General features: G+C 44.1%; 1 protein-coding gene and 1 long non-coding RNA gene across 5 annotated transcripts in view; one reads left to right on the forward strand and one right to left on the reverse strand.

Annotated features, from left to right (window-relative positions):
- Positions 1-9243: 9243 nt before the first annotated feature.
- On the reverse strand, positions 9244-14305 carry LOC129735898 (uncharacterized). 2 transcript variants are annotated; one of them, XR_008731839.1, is made up of 3 exons: positions 14170-14305; positions 13003-13184; positions 9244-12363 (listed from the first exon to the last, which is right to left on the reverse strand). It is a non-coding gene; the product is annotated as an uncharacterized LOC129735898 (long non-coding RNA). The 2 variants fall into 2 exon arrangements; XR_008731838.1 differs by having other exon boundaries at positions 9244-13184.
- Positions 14306-14320: 15 nt separating this feature from the next.
- Positions 14321-15148, forward strand: part of SATB1 (SATB homeobox 1) — a 95183-nt gene continuing 94355 nt past the window's right edge. For 2 of the 3 annotated variants that reach the window (XM_055707933.1, XM_055707937.1), the window contains exon 1: positions 14321-14453. The gene's annotated coding sequence lies outside the window, so the exon portion shown is untranslated. The remainder of the gene's footprint in view (positions 14454-15148) is intronic. The other variant, XM_055707934.1, reaches the window with a different exon arrangement.

Consider the following 15148-nt stretch of genomic DNA (forward strand, 5'->3'; position numbering starts at 1 on the left):
AAACATAAGTCACGCAAACAAATCCATTTCTCATTTATCTTGCTGGCTCTCCTTTCCCTTATAAAGACATGTAATTCCGTTTGAAGGTGATCTTCAGGGTCCTCAGTCCTTTCATAATATGCCCTTTCATTTCCCTCCTTACCCCTTAGCTTTTTAAAGAAGTTCTGGCAGCAAAGGCTGTTTCAGATAAAGAATGTGTTCATGATACTAATAGTGTTTAATGCATAGTCCAGTGCAGATATTTAAAGCATCACATGAACGATAAGGAGTTAAATTCAACTGGCTTCAATATGAATCAGTTTTATGTGCAGATAAATTGCCAGGCAAAGAGCAAACTGCAAATGCTGCTCCTGATTCTGTGTACACCAGCATTTTTGGTAATATTTAAATGTTCTATATTATCTTTTAAACAACAGATGGTGTTAATAAAATTATAAACCACACCCCATAAAATGCCAAACAGCAATAGCATTTTCCACGGAAATAATACAAGGTATAATATTTCCGCATTTATGAAAAGCTGAGCATGAAAAACATTCACGTTGCAGAAGATAAGACCCAAAATACTCCTTTTCATTTCTTGTTAATGCAGCTTCAGCATTTTAATTAGTATCAATTACTGCGAATAGAGTTTTGGATGTGTTTTAACTTGTTCAAAAGTTTCAAAAAAGAAAGTTTTTATTTGTGTTGTATTAGTCTCTCTCATTGCAAGTTCAGATGTGCAATGTGGAAAAAAAAAGCATCTACTTTAAGAAACGGAGTTTGCTTTGAATCAGTTAAAATGAAAGAGATGGATGACAAGTTAAGTTTTCTGTGAGCTCTGAGTATTAAATTACTTAATAAAGAAAAGTTAAATTTGGCAACGCTGGGTAAGTAATCAGAAAATAATGAAAACACTCTTAAATAGGTGACAAGTCAAAGCTCTATCAAGGGCCGATTCTTATTCCAGGAAAACTCATATTAACTTTGATCAAAGTGAGAGCTTTTGGTACTTCCACAGATGGAAAAGTATACAGACTAGTTAATGTAGAGATCTTTATTCTACTGACATTTTTCAATGGAAACAGACTGGCTTCCCCTTCAGATTAAACTCGTGGTCTGAATATCACTCCAGGAGAACCACAGTTGTTTCTCAGCTACAGGATGGAGACATATGGACAAAACAAGTGTCTTCTATACACACAGGAGAATGCCACCAAGCCTGTCATCACTTGGGTCACTCAGCACTTCCTTTGCCTATTTTGAGCCCAGCCTGCTGCCTTATTGCATTATGCTGAAGAGAGAATCTGTTTCTTCTCTCCTCCGTCTCTCTTTTTGATATTCACAAGACAGTCCTCTGCCCACCGAGAAGCCCAACCATCATGGCAGCTCAGCCACTTATCTTAAACAAATGGAAGTGAAGTGTGTTTGTTAGAGAGCTGGGCAAGAAGTCTGGTATTGAGAGTCTGAGCATAGCTAGACTGCAGCACAATGAAGTGTGAACCCAGTCAGACTCTGCACTTAATTATGGAAAGTAGTGATTATGCAGGATGAAAGTCCCGTCTCAGCCAACTGCTGCCAGGTCTACCTGTCTTAAGGTGTTCCAGCAAGGTGTGTGGCTACATCGTCACGGCTCCACCCTCCTTTCACGGTCTCCTGTGGCATGTGTGCGTCTTCTTTTTATAGACTTCAGGGATAGTCCTCTGAGTGCAGTTTATATGAGTCAAGAGACTCACGCTGGCGTTACTGAGATCAGAATCTAGCCATTTGTATGTCTGAGCACATATTCTCCTTGAAACAAGTTTGTGGTAGTATATTCAGGAATGTTTCGCACTCAGGTTCAGATCTGGTTCCAGCTGGAGTTCCCTTGTAATGTTCCAAATCTCATTAAGTTAATGAGAGTTTTTTTCCAGCAATTTGAACGGGATTCCCTGTTTCTGTGCCCACATCCTCGGCTCAGCCTTGCACACAGGGAGCCAGGGCGAGTGTCGGAGCAAGAGGTCATGCTCCATCCCAGCCGCTCCCTCTGCAGCAGGACACTGAACCGAGGTGTCAGGGCAGACGAGCCAGAGGTGAACAGTAGCCTGTCTCACCTGCCTCCTTCATTCCCTGCCTTTCCCTGTTGCCCACTTTTCTCTGTTTACTGGTGTAGTCAGGGATTTGGGTTTAGTAGTTGGCGCTAGGAAGGTTGCACAAGTAAAGAAAGGAAAATTAAATGGGAGCTGTGTGTGTTACCAAGCTTGGGGAGTGCCCACTGACATTACAGCGATGGGCAATGGCATGACCCCCACATACAGGTCAAGTTCAATCATCTAACACGTGCTCTTTTCCTTTCCAAGTATCTTATCAAATTGACCTGTCACATCTGGCTGCCTTGCTGACCATCCCAAAACCAGAGACTGCAGACAAAAGAGATTGCCCTCAGATGAACTGAGGGATGGCTGGAAACCTTGCACAGCTGGTGACAAAGCTGACTTATTTTCATGGAAAGAAGACTGCAGCAATCAGGACAGTCAAACCAGTACCTTTAATGAGAACTAGATTCACCCACACAAACAAGTTGTATGGACTCGGAGATACCTATCTTCTCATATCCAAATCATATACTTCCTATTAGCACTACAATTATTATACAGACTCACTAAGAGAAGAAATCTTCCTAAATATTTATTTAGTGTTGATAGAATTGCTTACAAAACCTCTCTCATTCTGAGAATCTCTTACAAGACTCCCTTGTTCCCAAGTTCATTATAGCTACTTATATTATTACTGTAAATCTTTCTAATGCCTTAAATGTTTGGCTCTGAAGAACATTTTTATAATGAGGGTGGGGCAATGCAAAACTTTTCCTCTCCTAATTCATTGCTAAATTGTATTTGCAAGTTCAAATGCCAGAGTGATGAAATCACAATATTATTCATTGGATTTTGTTTGATTATTTGGTAGTGTTGTAGGGAATGTATCTATAAAACAACATGAAAAGCAAAGCAACAGAGCTTCAGGGGTTTTCCGGATCTTCTCTTCCGCACACATCAATTTTACTGTATGACTGTCCTGAAAGATTTATGCTTTGTGTTTTGAGGGCCAGGTTTTAAATGGCTTCACAGAATAAAAATATTAAAATTTAAATGCAACTTTAAAAATGTGTGTTGGACCTTTGGGCCTTCTGAAGAGGTCAAGTTCAAGACACTTATAAAAAGACCATTCCCAGAGAGACTGCATGGGAAAGCCTATTATCATTACTGCTTTCCCTTTATTTCTCCTTTGATCATAAAATAAGGTTATGGGTGGCAAAAGCTGTAATGGTGGGAAGATCCCAAATAGGATAGTATGATTTAATCTACTTAATACTAAAAAAAAAAATCACCAACAACAATGTGGTGGGGTACCAAGCAAAAGTATGACTACAAAGTGCCTTGCTAAGGAAAAACAAACACAAAACCACAAAAAAAGCCCTGTACAAGTCCACAGTAGGAATGAAGTTTTTTTTAAAAAAAAAAGAAGAAAGAGCATTCGCATTCTACTTCTCCTTCTTCAATTAAATCTCATTTTGTCCATATGACAAAAATCATAACTATTATTTAAAGAGTTCCTAAATCCTGAATAAAAATAAACAAGCTCCACATCTGGCTTAAGAAATAACAAAGGACAACTATCTGTTTATGCTAGGGACATGACTCAAAATCTCTATATTCCATGCAGAGAATATTGAAACCCTCTTTTCCCTAGTTCTGCTGGCCTAATAGTGACAGTGACTGATTTAGGAGAAGAGAGGGAGAATATACAAGTCTGCATGAGCACTTCTGTGCTCATTTTCATCCAAACAAACTGGCTTTTGACTAGTTATATATATTTTATTCTAAAAGCTGGGGGCTTTTCCTCAATTTTACTCTATTAGGTAAAATTTAGAAAATATACTCTATGAACTGTCTTCCATTCCTGCTCAGGCCATTTTTTATTGTGTGGGTATCAAAAGGTCCCTAGCGCAAAACAGACTCAAGCTCATTGATTTTAAATAGTCCCATATAAATAAAAGCAAGATTTGGCTCTGAACACCTCTAGCAGAAAACTCTGTTATTGTCATGAATATCTTAAGTGTAATCGTTTTTCTTTTAATTAACATTCTAAAGAGAAGAGGAAGTTGGAAATCCAGATAAATCTGTTATGAGTCAATTAAGAAGCCATGATTAGCATATGCAATCAAGATGGGTGCAGCAAGATTTCATGGAAGAGTTCATGAGGAAGCAACCAGGATGTACCATTTGCATGGGCAACCTCCTTGGTTTGTGTTCTTCTCAACCTCAGTATTGTTGACTTGACTCAGTGCATGAATATTTCCAAGCAGTAGCAAACCACGATTTCATTTTCCTGCTTGCATGGATACAACTTACCATAACATGCGGTTTTAAAAAAGACAAATCATATGAACTAGGACAAGCAGTAGTGTTCCTTTTCTTTCTTCTGCAGATACCCTTTTTAATAAAATCTTTTTCTAAACCCCTTTTGTTAAAATCTCATCAGTAGATACTGCAGACTGTCCTACTCTTCCTTGATCAGGTAGATGATACGGAGTACCCCTCAAGGACTGAAGTGGGATACTTCACACATAGGTCACCTGAGTCATGGAAGCTTTTATCAGGGTGTGACTGATTAGTGGAACATAATACAAGGAGTTGATGAACTCACATCAGTTACTATCGGATGAGCCTTTATACTCTTAAAACCAATATCAGATTTCAAGGGAATGCAGCTTTTTTTTTTTTTTTTGTAGTAAAACAAAAAAATCCTGAGCTTTATGGGTACAAAGCCTGAAATCTTTAACATTTTTGAGCCTTCTTAATTTTTTGAACTATTTTATTCTATTATATTCTAAATTCAGGTCACCATGGAGAATCTTGCAAGTCCACTACCCATGGTGTACCTTTTCTGCAAATAAACTGTAGGCATGAGTTTCCTGGGGTGAAAAGCTAGTGTTTTCTGTTTTCCTAACTTCATATTTGACAGGAAGGAGAACTGAAGGCTTTTAGAATATGTTACTCAATGGGAATAAAAAATAATTTAATATATACCTGTGATCTCAGTTGTCCTGAAAAAAGCTGTCCATGGCGCTGCAGAACAATACAAATTTAGCACAGCTGCTGAAGGACAGTCCCTACTGAAATAATTTCCAACATATGGCATGATTTTTCTTAGATCTACAGATTGAGGGAGTTTGATGAAAACTGAACAATCATTCATAAATCCTAAGCCTCAGTTACCATGGTTCATGGGAAGCCGTACACCTAATGCCAGTTAAAAAGATCATTTGTTTTGTTATGGCTAGATCAAGAGTCGAGAACATGAAGAAATAAAAACCCCCGAATTTCAGCCACCAAAGATAATGCTGTGTTAGGAGAAGCTCATGTCTGCTTTTGCTGAACTTCATATTCACCAGTTACAGTAGGCTTTGCACAACACCACTTTTCCTCATACTGACCAAGATTTATATTGATATTAGTTTAACAAAAGATGTGATCCCTTCAAATTCAGAAAAGAAAATTATACTACTTCACAAATCTACTTTCCTAATTTGAAGTTTCCTAAACCAAAAAGCAATACTGGGTTTCTGGGTGTTTTTTTTAAACATGCGGCACAACTGGAACTGTTTCAATAAATATGAATGATGGCATAGTCCTGACGTGGCAGTAAAGACTGACCTCTGTAATCATGGCAATGCTAAGCCCTTATTTTAAGAGAGAAACTTCAATGTATCGGAAGAAACACATCTACTGGACCTTTTTTTCCTCTTACTGAATCTTGCTCCATTATATTTCTCTACATCATAATCAGTCTAAAGGGAAAAAAAGAGTAAGGAATGCTGCACATCAGAAATGCTCTACACGGACTACATTTTTAGAAGTTACAAATACATTAGAATATATCAATGTATATGAACAAATTAGGGTAGAAGGGTGTGTTTCAGAGGCTTTTCAATGTGTGCACACTATTAAAATCTGTCTGAGATCTGTTTGGAGAAAGCAACAATTATATTTCTTATTAAAGAATATGCAATTACAGCCCTCTTTACACTTCCTGCTTCCTTCAAGAATGAAGACCTGTCTGCATTGAAGATTATAAAGTCCTGCACTGTTTCACTAGGTCACCAGACTAAACAGGCCAATCCACTTTCATGGCAATTTATTCCAGATTTTCTCTTTTGGGCCAGCTTCTTTTGTAGTAAAACTGGGCCTAGCTGGAGATTTACGGCATTGTCACTGCAGGAGAGTTAGGCCCTGTAAAATTAAGTAGAATGCTGTTTAAACTTAAATACCAAAAACTTTTGTGAGGACCCTAATGTATTATTCTCATGCCTATTATCTTTGAAATCTTTGTCAAACACCGGGAAGGACGGTCTTTGGAATTGCCAGTTTTCCACAAAAGCTACCACAGCCATAGCTGGTGCAAGCAGTTTACGTACTAAACCATTATTTTAGTCCCTTTTTGTTTATGGTATTTGTCTGTCATCAGAAAAACCAGAAAGTCTACAGTTCAGATTTCTCAGGATCGTAAATGGTTTGATTAAACTACAGATGTTAATTAAGACCCAAATCTGTATCTTCATGCATAGCCAGAATAACCAGCTTGTTAGCTAGGGAAAGCCCATGATATTTAGAATATTCCTTATTGTAGGATGCAGATCACAAGTGGAAGGGTTCCAGGGCAGCTTTGTAACCTCCTCTTCAGTTGTATCAAGCAGGTTTGGGGAAGGAAACATCCATGGGACAGTCTGTCTGAACTGTGCCCATGCATCCTGCATGTGGCAAAAGCAGTCAGTCACACCACGGCAGGGGAAATCTCTGCACTGGACTGCTGGCACGTTGTTACCTTTTTGGAGGAATACATTGTCCCTTGATTTTGGAAGTCTACAAGTAGGTAAAATGAATTTAATTTTAAAGGAGAAATAAGCATCTTTGAATATCACTATACTTTTCCTAAAACAGGTCAAAATTTTAGTATGTATTTTAATTTTAATTTAGTTAAATTCCATAAAAATATAATTCCAACCTTGTATCTCACAGGACTCAAATCAATATAAGTGTCTAGCCATGCTACCATTACAGCTTCTAGTGGGAAACACACTGAGAATTTTCATTATAAATAATATGCAATCCAACAGTTTTCCTGTGCTGTCCTTTGTGATACAAAATAAAAATGGACTAGAAACTCTACTGAAAAGAGCAGTTGTGAGCAGATGCTAAGTATTGGTGTTAATATGAAATCACCTGTTATGAATAAAGATACTGATTTATATGCTTTATGGCCTAATCCTATAAAGGATTCTGGCACTCCAAAAACCTTTGGTGCTCCAACATTGAACTTTTTGGCCCATGGTCCCCCACCAGGTATTCAGCATCATGTTTTACAAGCGCGACTTCCTGCGTCGTACATGGAGGCACCTGGGTGGCCTGGACAGCATGCCTTGACCTCGACATAAGATGACTGGAATTAACCAGGGAAAAAATGAGGTTTATCCCATACCTAAAATCCTGCCTCCCTTTAAAGCCAGGGCTTTACCTGAGGGTTACCTCTAAAGACAGGGCTCTATCCAGGGCTGTCCTGAGAGATGCCTCCATCCACTCAGCATCTACACCCTGATTCTTTTTATGAAAATAGGTTCCTGTGATCTTTCCTTCAAAACTTATGTTTTATTAAAACATAGCTGGAGGAGAAGCCAGCTTCCCATCTCCCTCAATATAACGACTCTGTGATTAGAGCACTCAGGCAATCATGGGATTCATCTCTCATGCCCTGAAAGGCCCCAATTCACAACTCCTCTCACCCCAGGGAGGGCTCTGACCATCAGGCTGATGGTTATTTTAGAAAAGGCTGTCTCGACCCTTCTGCTGAAACAGTGCCCTTGAGCACAAACAAATTCAAGATTCCTTAGATCATAATCTAATGTTTAGGTTATTCCCAGGGCTGGGGCACACACCGAGTTTTCTTGGGATTATTTCTGTCTTCGCTCTGTTAAATTGTTGCAGAATACACACAACACCCCCCTCAAAAATGTCCTGGGAGTAGGTGCCATCATTCCCATTGTGACCCTGCTGCACTTTGTCAAGGAACCAGTCTGTGGCATGCTCCAGGAACGGCCAGGAGGTCAAGCCAACCGGGACACTTGGGTGGAGGAATGTCACAGTCCTGGGGTCCAGAGGACTTGCGCATGAGCTCAGGAGTCCCAGGTGGAAAAGGAATTAATCCAAGGCATGAATCATGAGAGGCAAACGTAGTTCTTTGAGGTTTAGGCAACTGCTCGGCAGAGGTTTTCGGAATCACACCTGTTTTTTCACATGCTTGAATTCTACCCAAGCCCCACTCTTCACACCATCCAGACCCTCTTATTGACCAAAATGCAAGTACTGACAGAGACATCTTTGCGCTCACCAAAATTTATTTTTATTTATGAAAAAAAACCCGGCCAACCAGCAGCAGTTAGTGAGGACACTTAACGTTGAAAATATTGAGTTGTTACCTTCACAGCATAATCCTTGTCATAGCTCAGCTGACAGATTGATTATTCAAAGTGTGGTGCACCTATGGCTGGGAATCATATTGCAGGGCTTAGGGCTTTAAACTAAAACTGCCCTGTCTGTCAATAAACCCCGAAGGAAGAATTGTGCTAAATCCTGTTCTCACTTCACAATATTCCTAAGGTGAAGATATAATTTTGCGTAAGTAAAATGTTTGGTTTGACATTGTGACTAATGTCTTGCACTCCATACAGAAGCATTAGTGGAAGGCCTTACTAACTAGATATGGTAGACTACAGACCAAAGACACATTGCTTTAAAACTTCCTTATTCTGGGCATGTTCTGCAGAGGCTTTTACAAAATCTCTACACTTCTAATAACAAGAGGTACTTGTGTCTGTAAGCAACTCAGTGGTGAGGTGCTTATATTCTCTCTATATGTAATAGCAGGAAAAGCCTTTCCACCGCACTTAGCAGGAATACAAGAAAAAAAGGTGATTTTCTCTTATTTCTTGTTTACATAAGCCCATTTACTAAGATCTAGTGGCACACCTTGTAACTCCTAGTTAGGTATTCAGAATAGCAACATGACTATAAGTTAAATATAATTTGTGAAATATATGCCATATTTGATAAAAAATGCATGTAGTCAGAATCATATGATGATTTTAATTTGCATAGATGTAAAACCTGAATTTATTATACACAACCTATATTTGTGAAAGTAGACAGTCACCTGGTTTCTCTTCACTGGTTTAATCTGGCAGTCCCTCACTAGAGGCAACAGAATTTTTAAAAGCAGCCAAGGCGAACCAGACACCAAGAGGAAGGAGAAAAGCAGAACAGACAATGTGCAGGAAAAGTGGTTCACACAAATAATAAAACAACTCCTTCAATCCTTTCAAAAGTTATGAATTTAGACTGAAAGAAGATGGAGAGGGCAGTCAGGCAAAAGAGAAGTGAGCCTGATGTCACTGATGAACCTGCAACAAGTTGATCTTCTCTTCCGTAAAGCAGATGTTTTAAGGAAACGTACAGGGTGCAGCTTACAATTTTAGGTAATCAAAAGATGCCCTGTAACAGAGATGTGGAGCAGAAAATAGTTGTCACCTTGGAGAGAAGCTGAATGGACTGAGGTACTGTGTAGCATCAGGGCCTGTAAACATGAACCTTTAATGAATGACTGGAAGAAACTTAAGCCAGTGTGGAGACAGACAGATGAATTCGTTACTATTGACATGATGCACATTTCAGTCAACACATTTTCAGGAAAAACATTCAGGTAGTGAGGTGGCATAGGCCTAAGCTCAGGAGATTGGTGTCTAACCAACAAAGAGTAGAATAATCAAAAGACTACAGAAATGCAGTGAAAGTAGCAGCCACATTCCGAAAAAGTTATCCGAGTGTCTTCCACTGAGCCACCATTATGGTACCACTGTGGTAATGGCCACTTGCATTTAAAACATGCACAGAAAGCCACTCCAGCCTCGTTGTAGTCGTTCAGCGTCATTTTCATCTGACAGATAACACTAATACCTGTTGGAATATAGTTATTCAAACCAAGTCTTAACATTTCATCAAGGTGCTGAGACAGCTCTGTGTAGCCCGTGCTGGTAAGCAGGTTTTTTTGCTATGTTTCACAAGTACTAACATAAAAATAGATTACAAAACTTAGGCTGCTGTTTTTATATGTTAAGAGGGAAAAAAAGACGCAAATGTTATTTTCAGTTTCTGATGTGCTTAGCTTAAAGCAAACCATGAAGAAGGCAAGCAATCATAAGAAGAAACATGTAGTGTTTTTCACTGCTACAGCATTAGCCATATACAAGCTGGAAATAAACCATACTTGGTTAGATACATATTACTGGAGAATGACCTAAGCGTTCTGAGCGTTACTGAAAGCTCTGCTGGCCATCTGTAATTTCAGGCAGAAGATGGCCTTCTCTATCAACCATGGGTCAACATAACTCTCAAGTATGCACACGTCCATGCAGCATTTCTTCTTAATAATGAACATTTCATTTCAAGCCCCAGCTAATATCAGATACAGAAAAAAAACCCCACAGGTATTTATCTGGTTCCTGGATTTATGTGGGTGCTTTTAACCCCACTCCACTCCTCGCTGCACTTCCCACCCCTCTCTACTCCTGTCTAAAGATAAAGATATTTACATGTCTGAAAGGAACTGGAAAGCATCTGTGATATTTCCCAGAGGATCTGATAGCTCTTCTCACACAAAGGCGTATTTCCACATCTCTATGTCACAGCAGCACTTCAGTAAGGGGCACCTCAGGAAGGGCCTCTGACAGTTTCAATTAGCAGAACCACAACTTTCACTACCTCACTTGAAAGAGAAAGATTTGAACAGAAGTATTTTCAGTTAATATTGTCGTTCACTTGAATTGGCTATGTCTGTAGTCCTTATAGGATGGGTCATCCATAAGATGGTTCCTGGATAAATGTACTTTTACAAGTTGTGCAAATCCCTAAAACTCATAGCACTTTGAAATCATGTGGATTTCTGGTGCTCCTTGGCAGGCTCTAATCCACAAATTCATGAGTGGCTCACTGTGATTCATATGGCACTTTCATTTTTGGCAGGTAATGCTAATGGTATTGGAGAATGACTATTTGAATAAGATTTGCACCCACTTCCCTCAAATCAGGACTCTAAAAATGCTCAAAATGGAGCTGTCAGCATAAATACATAAAAAAATATGTGAACATTTATTCTGTATAGGGTTTTGACTGTACAATTCCAGCCATCAGGGATGAGCAGGATGAGCAGGACTTTCTGTAGTTCCTGTAGAAGGTTGGGCAAGCAAGCATCTGGGGGTGGACATTGCGGAAGAGGAAGTATCTACGTGTCAGTAATAGGAAATTTATATTGTACACCTGCTTTTTAGGCATGCCACCTGCGCTCAGTCATACCATAACATCGCTTTGATGACATGCCACAGCTACAAGTCCAGCAATATACATCTTGTTTCATTGATCTGAGTGACACAGCTTGGTAAAACTCTCTGCTTAATGGTATCAATCATAACTCTCAGCAGCAGTATGTGGTTGCCCCGTACGTTTTTCAGTGTTTAGACCCATGCTAAGTATTTTGATACCAAAAGCACTGAAGGAGCATGATGGTGAAAACAGAAGCACACGAAGTAAGCAACAGCACCTTATCTATACTAATGATGGACTGCTCATTATATTTTGTTGGCCTGGAACTACATAACATCCAGCAAACACTGTTTACAGTAACCTAATAATGAGCAATTCTGTTCCTGTTACAGCTCACAATCTCATATTAAATGTTTCTTGTTTCCAGAGTAAACGGCCCTATGTAGTTGAAAGGTATCACCACACTTTTAAAAAAGCTGGATAAATCTCATCTTTAGGAAAGGAAATGTGATCTAAAAAAAGGGATGTGTATTTTGACTAATATACAAAACTGACAAAAAGTAAGGTTTATGTTACTTTTTTTTTTTTTTTTTTTTAAGAAGCCTTTTCCATATTGAACTTGAGCATCTTTAAGAGGGAGCTTGGTCTAAATTCAGTTCCAGTCCTGGATCTACTCTTAAATCCATGTGTGGCCTCAGGCAAATGTGTTAATTTTCCTGTTTCAGTTTCCCTGCCTTTAAAGTGGGAATAAAATGTGACTAACACAAATAGCTTAGCTGCAATTTATGAGAATGAGTAACTTGATTATTAGATTTCTGAGACGTGAAACATGATTATTATTAGGACTTACTGACCAGCTAGTCAGAAGATACAAATAAAGGAGATGGGTCTTTGACAACAGAAGGATGCTGGTGAGTCAGTCAGTCAGTCTCAGTAGCTATGTGAGGAGGCAGCTCTAGGGTGCGGATAGTTGGACCTATAAAAGTGAGAATGCCCCGTTTGTACTGACTTTCTGTTTATTGCCCTGTGGTACCTAAAGACCATAAAAAGCTAAGTCCTCTCTGAGAAATGAACCGGTCCAAAGCGCTACAACAAATCATCTGCAGGCAAATAATTTTTTATCTGTATAAGAGAGCTCGATGTTATTTTCTAGTGGAAATGTCACAATTGATTAAAGACTTAGCATTTCTATTTAAAATGAGAGTAGTGGATGATACATTTTAAAGGGAGAAAAAGTCAGAGGCCTGATAACATGGAGATAATGGGGTAAATTAATTTCTGGTGTTGCTGCAGTAATTCGGCACTCAGCATATGGGGTCCAAATTTACACCACCGTATATAGTATAAATAGGAGTGCCTGTTAATAACTATAACAAAAATACTCTCCCCACTGGCAAGGTCAATATTATTAATTGTTATTCCTATTATTAACCTTTGGGCTTGTGTATCCTCCACGGATTAATGATTATTCAATAACTGTGCTACAAGGTTGCACTTTCTAAAAGCAATTAGTGGAAGGGCGTACCACTGGTTAACTAGGAAAAGCACTGAGGTATGGACCTCAAGGTCTTGGTCTTGTTTCCCAGACATGCAAAAGCACCTGCAGGAATAGTACCTGTCAGTTCCCAGAGCTGAATGAGGAAATCTGCCTCAAATCAAGGCAAACAAAACCCGGAGATTGGGCTGACATCCAGGGTCCCCTCTTCTCAGTCTCCTAGGGAGCGAAACAGCCTCAGGTTTCGGGGAGAGCTGCGCTCCATCGCCAGGTTCACTCTCCGGGAACTGCACTTCCATACCCTGTACCGGCGAGGATGGGAAAGGGCTTAAAAACAAAAGAGGAGAGAACAAGTCCCTCCCCAAGGAGAAGTTAACACGAATAAAGGCAATTCTCAGCCCGCGTTACTGCGGAGCACGTGGTGCCACCGGCGCGCGAGCCGCCGGTGATGCGCGGTGGGACACGGCCCCGCCGGGGCAGCGGCGGGCGGCGACCCCCGGGGATGCCGCCCTCGCCCCGGGCATCCCCGTCCCGCCGAGGCCGCCGGCGCGGTCGCGGAGCTTCGGCCTCAGCCGCCTCTAATGGCCGGCGGCCGCGGGGCGCTGCCCGCCCGAGCGGGGCCCGCGCCGGGGCGCGGGGAGCAGCGGCGGGGGCGGGGGGCAGGTGTGGACATAAAGGAGCGGGGGAAGGATGCGGGGAGGGGGCCCGCGGGGCAGCGGGGAGGGGGCCGGGCGCGCCGTGCGCGGGGAATGAAACGCGAGGGCGGAGGAGGGCTCAGGCCCCTCTCGCAGGGCAGGGGGGGCGGCAGGGGGGGCGCGCACACGCACACACCCCCACCCCGGCAGTGCCACCAAGTCAGCCCCACCGCCACGCGGGGCCGGGGGCCGGCAGCGGGCGGGGACGACGCGCACACACGCGCGCACACACACACGCACACACACAGGCGCACACGCAGCCGCCGCTCGGGGTGTGTGTCTGTGTGTGTGTGCCTGTGCGTGTGTCCCGCAGCCCCCCGCCGCCGCGCAGGCGGGAGGCAGCAGGCGCGGAGCAGGCGGCGGCGCCCCCCCCCCGGCCCCCCCGCGGCCTCCGCCGCCGCGCTGCCCCGACGGCACCGCCGCCCCCTCCCCGGGGGCAGCGCGCACCTCCCCGCCCGAAAGGGCCGTACGCGGCAGCGGGCGGGGGGGGCGCAGACACACACCCGCGCACACACACGCGCACACACACACAGGCACACGCACACGCACACGCACACGGCCAGCCAGCGGCAGGGCTGCCCCACGCCGGTACCTTGCTGCCCGGGTGTTTTCCGTCCGGGCTCCTCCTTGCTGAGGCAGCTCGGGAGCGGAGCCGAGCGGGCGGGTGTGTGTGTGTCTGTGTGTGTCTGTGTGTGTGTGCGAGAGCTAGCGAGAGCGAGAGAGACTCTCCCCCCTCCCCCTCCTCCTCCTCGCTCTCCTTCCTTTAAACGCCCACTCCTGATGGGTGAAAAGACAACTTGAACTTCAGTGCAATTAACTTCGCCGGCGCCTCGGAAGCCGGAGGTGTCGCCGGCCTCGCCCGCCGCGCTCCCATGAGTGAGTCGGTCCCGCTCCTTCGGCGTCGCTCCTCGGGGACGGGGGGGGACGGGGCCGTGCCGGGGGCACCCGCCGCCGTGATTTACCGCGGCCGGCGGTGCCGACCCGGGCGGGCGGGGGGGAGGCGCGGGGCGGGGGGCTCCGCTTGGCGCTGCCGCTGCCGGAGCCTCCCGGCCGCCACGGGCTCACACCTGCCGCCGCGCCGCGGGCGGCCGCCGGGCCCGCTCCGCTCCCCTGCCCGCCGCCGCCTCGCCCGCCGCCGACGCGGGGGGGAGCGGGGGGAGCGGGGGCCGGGGGAGAGCCGAAACCCCGGAAAGTTTGGCAAACTTCTTCCCCGGCCCCGCGCGCCTCCCGGCAGCGGCGGGCGCGGGGCGGCGGGGCGGCAGCACCCCCGACGGCGGGGGGCGCGGGGCGAAGCGGCGGCTCGGGGCGGGTGCGGGAAGGGGGTCGCGGGGTGGCGCTTCCGCGGCTGGGGGCGCGGGGGCTGCGCGGGCGGGCGCGGATCGCCCCGCCGGGGGCGCGCCCGTGGCGGTGGGTGGCACGTCCCCCCCGGCCGCCCGCGGCACGACCCGCCGCTGCCGCGGGGAGCGGTGCCAGGAACTCGCCTCTGTGCTCCGGGATTTTATTTTTGATTTTTCCGCTCCGTCTCCACACCCGCCGCCCGAGGTTTTCCTCAAACCGCCGTCCTTTTGTCG

The sequence above is a fragment of the Falco cherrug genome, chromosome 4 (genome assembly GCF_023634085.1).
Source record: "Falco cherrug isolate bFalChe1 chromosome 4, bFalChe1.pri, whole genome shotgun sequence".
Taxonomy (NCBI): Eukaryota; Metazoa; Chordata; class Aves; order Falconiformes; family Falconidae; genus Falco; species Falco cherrug.